This window comes from Triticum dicoccoides, chromosome 1A (assembly GCF_002162155.2).
Source record: "Triticum dicoccoides isolate Atlit2015 ecotype Zavitan chromosome 1A, WEW_v2.0, whole genome shotgun sequence".
Taxonomy (NCBI): domain Eukaryota; kingdom Viridiplantae; phylum Streptophyta; class Magnoliopsida; order Poales; family Poaceae; genus Triticum; species Triticum dicoccoides.
Window position 1 is genome coordinate 602,154,427 of NC_041380.1, and position 9,801 is coordinate 602,164,227.

The 9,801-nt window shown below is 48.2% G+C and overlaps 1 long non-coding RNA gene and 1 pseudogene across 1 annotated transcript; one reads left to right on the top strand and one right to left on the bottom strand.

Moving 5' to 3' along the window:
- Positions 1 to 3,080: 3,080 nt before the first annotated feature.
- On the bottom strand, positions 3,081 to 5,752 carry LOC119349309. The gene is made up of 3 exons (XR_005169357.1): positions 5,533 to 5,752; positions 3,871 to 5,420; positions 3,081 to 3,499 (listed from the first exon to the last, which is right to left on the bottom strand). It is a non-coding gene; the product is annotated as an uncharacterized LOC119349309 (long non-coding RNA).
- Positions 5,753 to 6,864: 1,112 nt separating this feature from the next.
- LOC119357067 lies at positions 6,865 to 9,348 on the top strand (annotated as a pseudogene).
- Positions 9,349 to 9,801: the final 453 nt, after the last annotated feature.

Consider the following 9,801-nt stretch of genomic DNA (forward strand, 5'->3'; position numbering starts at 1 on the left):
AAGGGCCAAGGAGCTGCTGCGCCCCCTCCCCTCTAGTCCGAATTGGACTAGGGAAAAGGGGGCCGGCCACCTCTCCTTCTCCTCCACTTCCTTCTCCCTTCCTCCCCTCTTGGTGGACTCCTACTAGGACTTGGAGTCCTAGTAGGACTCCACATCCTGGCCGCACCTAGCCTTGGCCGGCCTCCTCCTCCTCCATCCTTTATATACTGAGGCAAGGAGCACCCCATGAACACAAGTTGATCCACGCGATCTTATTCTTAGCCGTGTGCGGCGCCCCCAGCCACCATAGTCCTTGATAATATTGTAGCGGTGCTTAGGCGAAGCCCTGCAGTAGTAGTACATCAAGATCGTCACCACACCGTCGTGCTGACGGAACTCTTCCCCGACACTTTGCTGGATCGGAGTCCGGGGATCGTCATCGAGCTAAACGTGTGCTAAAACTCGGAGGTGCCGTAGTTTCGGTGCTTGATCGGTCGGGCCGTGAAGACGTACGACTACATCAACCAAACGCTTTCGTTGTCGATCTACAAAGGGTACGTAGATCACACTCTCCTCTCGTTGCTATGCATCACCATGATCTTGCGTGTGCGTAGGAATTTTTTTGAAATTACTGCGTTCCCCAACACAAGTAACTAAGGGATGAACAAATCTTACCTTCCAGTTGCCCAAGCCAACGCGGTGGCAGCGGCGGCAACCTCGGCATCGTCCGTGGTCTTCTTCTTGATGGCGGCGTCTTCGACCGTGGTGTCAATGTAGGGGAAGTAGTGGAAGTAGAGGAGGATCATGACGGGGACAGAGTGGGAGCAGTCGCGTCGGGACGCTCCCCAAAAACCTTATTGTCGTTCTCTCGGGCAAGATCTCAAACGACAGGTTTCCGGAGGCACTTGCTCTCCCGACCAATCATGCACGCGATCGTCGGGATGGGATCGCTGGAAGCAGCACAGACATAGGAACAATAGATGACAGCTAGTATTGTGCGGGAGTGAGTGAGTAAGTTAGGGTTCACTCCATTGGCCATCGCTTCCTTATATAGGCTGTCAAGTAGATGGGTCTGGGCTCAGGCCCACGACCGAGTCTGGCACTATTGTAGGGGCTCGTCAATTAATCTAAGATGGTAAGAATGGCTCCCACAAAGACAGTGGTGGTCTCCCTGAACACCTTCTCCTGTTTAGGAGCAATTGTTCCCGCGGGATCCACAACACCAACCCATAATTTGTTCATAGCTGTGAGTCACAAGGTGCTCCTCGTCTGCCAATGCTTAAAGTGCGTTCCAGTAAACTTTTTCGGTTTCAGTGTAGAGGCGAAGCCTTGAATCAAAAAGTGCCTACCATAAGGTTTTTGAATTGTTGGAAATATCAACACCTTTTCGATTAGACTAATCCACAAGTATAAGTAAGCATGGCAATGACAGTATACCGCTCATACCGATACCTAAGCATATGAGCACGTAGAGTACATATAATTATAACATCTATGAACACACTATATACGGCTAGCACAAGAACGAGTAAATGAGGGATGAACAAATCATACCTCCAGTTCGCCAGGACAACACGGTGGTGGCAGCAGCAGCCTCGACGTCGTTTGTGGCCTTCTTCTTGACGACGGTGTCTTCAATGACAGGAATGGACCGGGAGCAGTTGCGTTCAGGCACTGCCCAAAAACCTTATCGTCGTTCTTCCCGGCAGGATCTCGACAGGTTTCTGGAGGCACCTTCTCTCCCGGCCAACCGTGCACGTGCTCGTCGTGATGGGATCGCCGGAAGCAGCACAGAGTGAGGAACAATAGATGGCGGCTAGGGTTGTGCAGGAGGGAGGGAGTGGGCTAGAGGTCACTCAACTGGCCAGCGCCTCCTTATATAGGTCGTTAGGTAGAAGGGCCTGCGCCGAGGCCCACGGCCGAGCCTGCGAACAACCCACGGTCGAGTGGCGCTACTGTAGCATCTCGTCAATTAATCCAAGATTAATTAACCATTCTTGACCGACAAAAATAAGGCTCGGCTCATTCCCGCGCCGGTGCGAGGCGTGGTGGGCGGCGGCGGCGGAGGAGCATGCGTGTACAACCCCTTTTCCCAAGCTCCCAATAACATGTGGTAGAGCAGGTCTTATAAATGAGTCTCACTCTCACTCCAGTAGCAGTATGATACTAAACTTTCCACCACTTGCCATGCACCTAAATGGATCTTAGGAATTAACTAGTAGGAATTATTGTCTTATATGACCAAAGCTCATCTATAATCCGAGACGTACTTGCATTTTTCTCATCACAAAGGTTCTTAGTTAATGAGGCAATTGGTGCAACATAAGAAAGTGCACTATGGGCTTTGAGTTTGCAACTGCGTTTTTAGGATTTTCGAGCGAGTGGCCAAGGAGAAGCCTGGAGTTTGGACTCTTAAGGGGCCCAGAAGCATCTTGTGTGATGTGATGTGATTCGATTGGATTAGATTTTGTTGTACTTGAAAGGGATTAAAAATTGAAAGCTTTGTTTTGTTTTGAATAATAAATATTATCACAGAAGCAGATTGGATCTGGATCCGCATGCATGTGAGTTGGTACCCGAGAGAGGGAGAGACTGCTGCGCATGCACGGCACTGCTACCAGAGAGAGGGAGACACTCCAGCAATGGCGGAAGGAGGCATGATCCAAAGACCCTATAAATGCAGAGCAGCATCTGGATTCATCCATCCACATCATATCTCACTAGTGGTTGGGGCGCGCCTCTGCGCGCCTCTTGAGACGTTTATGTTCTCAGCATATTGGTCTGCCTTGTTAGGTCCGTAGTCTCGCTCCTGAGCAATTTGAGTTAAATATGTTAGTTGCCACTTCTGACTTGGATTGATGAAACGAGAGGATTATTCGATTGGATTGTTGGAGATATATAACATTATAGCTTAGATGGATCAACCCAGAAACAAAGATAAGGTCATGTGCGTATGTTATAAGAGTTCATACCATGACTGATCAATCATACGTACAAACTGAATTTTGCTTACATCGTAGCTTAAAATCTTACAAAGATTCATTTGGCCTCTTCTCACTTCTAGCAACAAGTCACAAATGTACCACATAATATGATTCACAAACAAAGTTTCTGATCTCTTACAACACCCTTCCATTGAAGCCTGCAAATATCCCTTTATTTTAATACAAACAGTTAGTGTAATTATTTACACGGAAATAGAACAAAAAGTATGAAGCAGACGTAAACCAGCAAAGGCGAGCATTTGTAGTAATTGAAAGTAACATCGCACAAACTCGTATATGTGGAATAATATGGAAACATATTAATCTTCTTGAGATCTTCCTCCTCTCCTTCGTCTGATTATGTGTCCCTACAGCAGCAACTTAGTGGCTTCCACAAATCAAAGTGATAGAATAAAGAGCTAGATGTACATGCCCCATTTTACAGTCAGGTGTTTGGTCACTTCAACATTGGCATACTGAGTCTCACAGCTTCATTCGCTTGATCAAATGCTAGGTGGATGACCGCGGACATGTTCCTGTAATTGTCGACGGACCAATTAATACGTATATCTAGATGTTACTCGTTTTCTTTTAATTTACAAAATACAATGCTTAGAAAAAAGAGTAGCTTTGTCAATGTATTTAGTCAGTAAAGCAAATGCATTAGTTGTACCACTAACTCTTGTAGAATTTGGCATACGAACACTCTACAGCCTGGTATTATATAATAGCCATCATTTATGAGAAATAAACATGGAACTACTGGGAGGGGGAGACAAGAAAGTTCCACGTTCCACCTCCACCTTACCTACACGTAGCTTTTGCTACTACATAAACTTTAATGATGACAGAATACATAGAACTACAGAAAACAAAATGAGCTTACAGGTTCAGAAACACCCGCTACCTTTAGCGAAACCTTCATTGTGACACTGTAAAAATCATTAGTTCAGCTCCCACAGTCCTTGAGCTTACTAAGACATCCAAGGATATGTTAGTTAATCACATATGAGGTTATGACACAGGTCTGTTCAGCACCAGTTTGAAGCCAAATATAAGGAAGAAAAGATGACATATTTCATTGGGAAAAAATAGTACATAACATGCAAACAGAATGAAAGAAAAAATGTCTCCCATTCAGCATCACTGTACTTAAATATGCTCACTCATGTGTATTGGAAAAAGAAAGAATATACATCACAGCCCTGAACATGGAGATACAAATAGTAAAGCTAGCAAAGTAAGAAAAGTATCAGCTGCATAGCCTAAAAAATAGAGATCTAGAATTGATAGCTTAAATGTGTCTTCTTCTCAACAATGATGTTCACCACGTTCATATAGGTGAATCCTAAAGAAGAACCAAGACATACCAAGGTTCAGTACCATAACAAAGCAATGGAAGATTTTCTGCCAAACACTCCTGGACAATTCGAAATTATGATCTCCTTCTACACCTTAGAAGGGTGAACAGATATATACCTTCGCTTACCGAATAAACATCAAACTGAAACGGTATGATTATCTCCGAGGAGATACAAATAATATAAGATCAATTTTTAATATTACTGAATATTGAACAATGCCTTAGGAACTTGATGGCATGATGAATGGGTGTCAATCTAGTATGCTAGAACTCAAATTGTTGCATTGAACGAGAGGGACAGTCGAAATTTTAGTTCTGTTGGCATGATTTATCAATGTGGAAGTAAGAAAGAGACACATGTCAACATGTCAATTTGCTAGTACCTTTTATATATCTACATCTGCATCATTTAATTTGTTGACATACGACAAAGATAAGAAATCCAGTTGAGGGTTGTCACTTTGACAACAATTGATGAGCATGCGACCAAGCAATACATATCCCAAAAAGCCATCGGCCAATGAAACCTGCAGAAATCCATATACTGAAGATAAGGCAGCAGCAGTGATTTTTTTTAGGAAACACTCATGCCAAGATGAGATGTGCAGATATAAAACAAAACTGCATATCTGAAGAATGCAAAGTAGCCGGAAAACTGATGGATGTAGTCATGGAGAAGTTGAACTTGCTCATGTGATTCATCGTGGCCACACTCATGACCCATGGCGGTCAGCAAACTCAACCTGGTAGAGGAGCTTGTAATTGGATAAGGACGATAGAGATGACGCTACGCACTATTCGACCTCCTCGTTCGTCTCTCCGGTGCAAGGGGCGAGGATGACAGGAACAAACGAAAAAAAAACAAACCAGGGCAGCCTCATGCGATGGGATTCCCGAACTGCTCCTATCGCTCCGGCCGGCCATCCTCCCTCAATTGCCGCCCGTCCGCATCCGCCCCTCCACCAACCCTGCTGCTTCCGCCTACAGGTGCCCAACTCGCCACGGGCTTCTGCCCCCACCCTGACCCAGCCGTCGCTGAGGGGAGGGTCAGACCTCCTGGCTTGCTGCTCCTCAAATTCCACCACCTTCACCCCCTGAAGAAGAGAAACACAGAAAGAGACTCAGAACAAGCAGAGCCAAATTGGAAGAAAAACAGAGAAAACCAAAGGGGTGGGATTTGTGTGACTGCAGCAAACTGCCACTGACCTCGGCCGCTGCCATCTCGTACGACGCCGGCTCCAACGGGAAGAAGGCCAGCGCCGCCTTTATCAACGACATCTTGTTCCCCATGCGACCTCGCCTCCACGGCTCCGCCACCTCGGCGCCTCATCAGCCGATCCGCTTGAAGGAGAGGAGAGAAACGAAGCACGGGGGCAGCGGCGGGTGCATCGCCAGATGGAGCGAAATTTTTGGGAAGGGGATGAGACGTTGCGTGCATCAGGAAGGAGCGGGGGTCTCGAGGCCCTCTTTCTTCTGGACGAAGCAAGTGGTGCGTGATAGTACGTGGGCGTGGGGCTGGATGCGCTTTTCCGCTCCCAATCGTCTTGTTTGTTTTTTATCTCAACGACGGACAAGTTCACGCCTTTTTTTTCATGTTACTGTGCAAATCCGACGTGGACATGGCTAGAGATCGCCCTTACCGCGACTGTTATTGGGTTTCATACTACGTACTACTATCTTTTTTTTGAGAGAATACTAGGTACTACTATCTTACTAAACGCAGGGTAGAAGTAGCCACCACACCGCCATGGCGAAGCTCGCCATTCTCCTTCTCGTCGCCGCCTTCTTCCTCGCTGACGCTGGTACCAACAGCGGGGATCCTGCGTACTACTACGGTCTCGAGATCGCGACGGCCGACGGGGGCACAGATGCGCTCGTCGCCTTCGAGTTCCGTGATTCCACCCGCACTCTCGGTGTGACGCGTTTGGTGGATGGCTATGGTCCCGTGTTGGACAAGGGCAGCGTCGACGCTTTCAACTTCGCTGACTCGGAACACATCCAACCGTGCCGCCTCGTTGACAGCTCGCCTGACAGCAAATGGGAGTGTAAGTCGGTCAAAGTCGTCAACTTCCATCTCAGGAAGGATGTGGAGAAAGAATTCCCAGTGAATCAATGGGTTCTCCCTGGGAAGGGCGTCCACATCGACTTGTGCGACTATAGTATAGCGAAGTAGTACTATCCATATTACCGGGTCATAAAATAATATGATGCCAGGTCATAATTGTTGTTGACACCGGGTCATGTAATTGATCTTATATCCATATTACCGATAATATGGATATAAGATCAATTACATGATCCGGTGTCAACAACAATTATGACCCAACAGGATGTGATGATTTGGTCCTCAAACTTGCAAAAGTAGATTATTTGGTCCTGAAACTTGTCTCAGATGTGCACATTTGGTCCTGGGCCAATCAACAACAGCCATGTGGAGCCAGCTGGACCGAGGCGGTCAGCGCCACACTTTTCGCATTTAGCCCCTTGCTGTTTATCGGAATTAACCCGTGGGACGCCTCATGTCGCCGGCAGCGCTACGAGCTTGGCCGGCACGGTGCCGGAGAGGCGGTTGTGGTCTAGCGCGAGGAACCGCAGCCTGGGCATCGCCGCCATGGACTCCGCCCAGGAGCAGAGGTTCTTGTTTGTTTTCTTGCGGAGAAGTACTACGATGAAATGTGCTCGCGGCGGCAGGCTGCTCCCTGTCCTCGCCGCGCTGTTCGTGGCGCTGCTTCTCCTCTCCGGCTCCACGGCGGAAGGGGAGGACGAGGAGGGCTCGCCGGGGCGGCGGAGGAGCCGGAGGCGCCGATGGAGGCCAAGGAGAAGGCGGCCCTGTACGCCGCCATCGGGAGCTTCGTGGGCAAGGCGTGGAACGGCTCCGGCCTCTTCTCTGACCCCTGCAGCCAGACTCCCATCCAGGTTCGCCTCGCCCACTGCTAGCTCCTTCTCTTTACTCAGTGTCTTCGGTTCTTGATTCATTCATGGGAAGTGTTAAACTATGAACAAATTGAGTACTGGTAAACACCAAAATTTGCTCTCATTTCATAGATTTATACCCAGTTTCTTTCCTGTTCTGCGTTACAATGTCTTGAGATTCACCACAAATCGCTGCTCAAAAGGATGTTGTTTGCTTGCACCTCCAATTAAATGACTTATATCTCAAAAAAAAATAATTTAAATGACTTATCTTGGGAACGTCCAAACAAATCGTCAAATTCTCAGCACTGCATCATCTTTTCAAATTCCCCTGTTTCACTTGTAGCAGCTCTCTTACTGTTTAATCCATTGTTCCTCCACTGTTTCTCCTTGGAGAATGCAGGATTTGCTAGACTACTTCACTGTTGGACGAGTGAGACGAAACCTTTGTTCCTCAACCTACCTACTGCCTCGCGATTCTTGCCTAATTTGGAACCTTTTTTTTACTGTCTCTCTTCCTCTCTTGTGCGCAACAATTTTCTTTCCCTGCGCATGATAAGAATCTGCGATTGCAGATATGCAATGTCAATGTTTTTTTAAAACACATCCCATTTGGTCTTTCTTTTCTCATGTCCTCTTCCTCTTTTTTGGAGGGCGTCCTCTTGCTCTTTTGCTTTGCCCACAAAATCATTGGTACCAACTCAGTAGGAGTAGTACATTTTTTACTTCCACCTATTTAACACTGGTTTACCTTGGTCTGATTAGCACTTTCTGGCGATCATACACAGTTAGTTTATAACCAGGTTTACATATGCTGTTCGCAATTATTTTCACTCTCAGTGGTACTGCTAGAATTACATTCTGATCCTCATGACAAGCCAAGAAAGTTGTACCTGAACAACAGAACATGTGACCCTTCCACCTCTGTTCCTAATATTTACCCCAGTCAATTATGTTTTACTATTCATTTGCATGATTTAAGTATGCATCTATGTAGAATGTAGTAGTACAATTTTACTGACTGATGATGACGATATTCGATTCAGTGAAATAATTGCTTCTTGGATCCAATTTTTTGGCTTTCCTGCAGGGGGTATCATCGGTCCAGTGCTCGACAACTCGCTGCAGTGCGCCCCGGACGCCAGGTTCAGCCCCAAGTTGTTCGGCCTCCGGTGCCTCAAGAGCCTCACCTTCTACGCCTGCTTCCCGGCGGCCAACTCCACGGCCATCCCGGTGACAAACTGGGACAAGCTCTCCGGCACCCTCGAGACGCTCGAGTTCCACTCAAACCCGGGCCTGGCCGGCGCCATCCCGGCGTCCCTCGGCCGCCTGGCCAGCCTGCAGTCCCTGGTCCTCATCGACGACAACCTCACCGGCGCCACTGGAGCTTGGCGGGCTGGCGAAGCTGCGGCGGCTCGTGCTGTCCGGGAACGGGCTGTCGGGCCCCGTGTCGGCCACGCTCGGTAACCCCCGCCGCCTCGACGAGCTGCTGGCCATGGACATGAGCAAGAACTCTCTAACCGGGTCTCTGCCTCCGTCGCTAGGTGGGCTCAAGGGGCTGCTTAAGATGGACCTCGGCAACAACCGCCTCGACGGGCGCATCCCGCCGGAGCTCGCCGGCCTGGAGAGCCTCACGTTGCTCGACCTCCGGAACAACAACCTCACCGGCGGGCTGCCGGAGTTCGTGCTGGGCATGGCGGCCCTGCAGGACCTGCTGCTCTCGAGCAACCCGCTGCTGGGAGGAACCCTGATGCGGCACGAGAAGATGGCGAGCCTGGCCACGCTGGACCTGTTCAACGTCCCTCGCAGGCACCATCCCGGAGTCCATGGTGGCGATGCCCAGGTTGCGGTTCCTCGTGCTAGACCACAACCGCCTCTCCGGCACCGTGCCGGCCAAGCTCGTAGCGTTGCCGGCGACATGAGGCGTCCCACGGGTTAATTCATATAAACAGCAAGGGGCTAAATGCGAAAAGTGCGGCCCTGACCAGCTCGGCCTAGCTGGCTCCACATGGCTGTTGTTGATTGACCCAGGACCAAATGCGCACATCCGAGACAAGTTTCAGGACCAAATAATTCATTTTTGCAAGTTTGAGGATCAAACCATCACATCTTGGACAAGTTCAAGGTCGGACCTGTGGTGCTGTTACCTCATCTTTTCTGCGCTACTATTATCATGCATGCACGCCAAACAGTACTTAGTACGTACTGTGTACTACTACTACCACTACTGCTGCTGCTATAATACTAGCTAGTACTTCCTTCGGTCTTTCATACTCTGCATATAAGATTTGTCCCAAGTCAATATTTCATCGAATTTGACCAAATTTATAAATGACAAAATTTCAACATGTACAGAGGACAACACGCCTGAGTATCACAACAAAAATACCACTAAAATATGGGCACTTAACCGATGTAGTATTCACAAACAGGACCCTCATTGGAGATCACGCCCCATAACTTATTTCACTAATTTTCTTTTCTTTTTGAGAAATCTTTCGATCTATTCATCTTCAATCATGTCAGTACAACGAATATCGGGAAGTCGTCGTGCTAAGGCCC